We start from the raw sequence: 634 nt of genomic DNA on the forward strand, positions 1-634 counted from the left end.
AGGAGATGACAGATCGAGGTGGGGACTGGTGGCCATGGCGGCAAACATGACCGAGGAGGTGTGACACGAGCAGAGCAGCAAGCAACGCGGGTAAGTCAGTGGTGGCAGCGACGTGACCTCTTACATCAGCGGCGGTGATCCTGTACCATGGAGGTGACTCTGTACGTCGGCGGCGCGAGATCGCACGAGATCCGGCTGTGAGATCGGCGGCGGCGGCTGTGAGATAGCATGAGATTGGGCTGTGAGATCCGGCTGCGTCGGGCCGGTGGAGTAGTAGGGGTGGCGCCGGAGCGGGAGATGGGGGCGGCGCCGGAGTGCGAGGAGAGGGAAGGAGAGAGCTCGCATCGGGAGGGGTGGATCGAGAGGATCGGCGGCGCTGTGTGCCTGTGTCCTCGAGGGGATCGATAGGTTTTTTTTTGCCGTATGTTTTTTTGCCTGAGTGCGTTGGGTGGGTAGGGAGACGAAAATTAACCAACGAAAGTGATGAGGCGAAATAAAACCAGCGAAAAATAACCGGCGGATTATTCACCAACTGCTTCATTAGGAGTAGAGATTGTAATAACCACACTTTGCATATATATGTACGCTGATAGAAAATGTGATATTTGAAAAGAGAAAAAAATAGAACATGAAA

Source organism: Triticum aestivum, chromosome 4B (assembly GCF_018294505.1).
Source record: "Triticum aestivum cultivar Chinese Spring chromosome 4B, IWGSC CS RefSeq v2.1, whole genome shotgun sequence".
Taxonomy (NCBI): Eukaryota; Viridiplantae; Streptophyta; class Magnoliopsida; order Poales; family Poaceae; genus Triticum; species Triticum aestivum.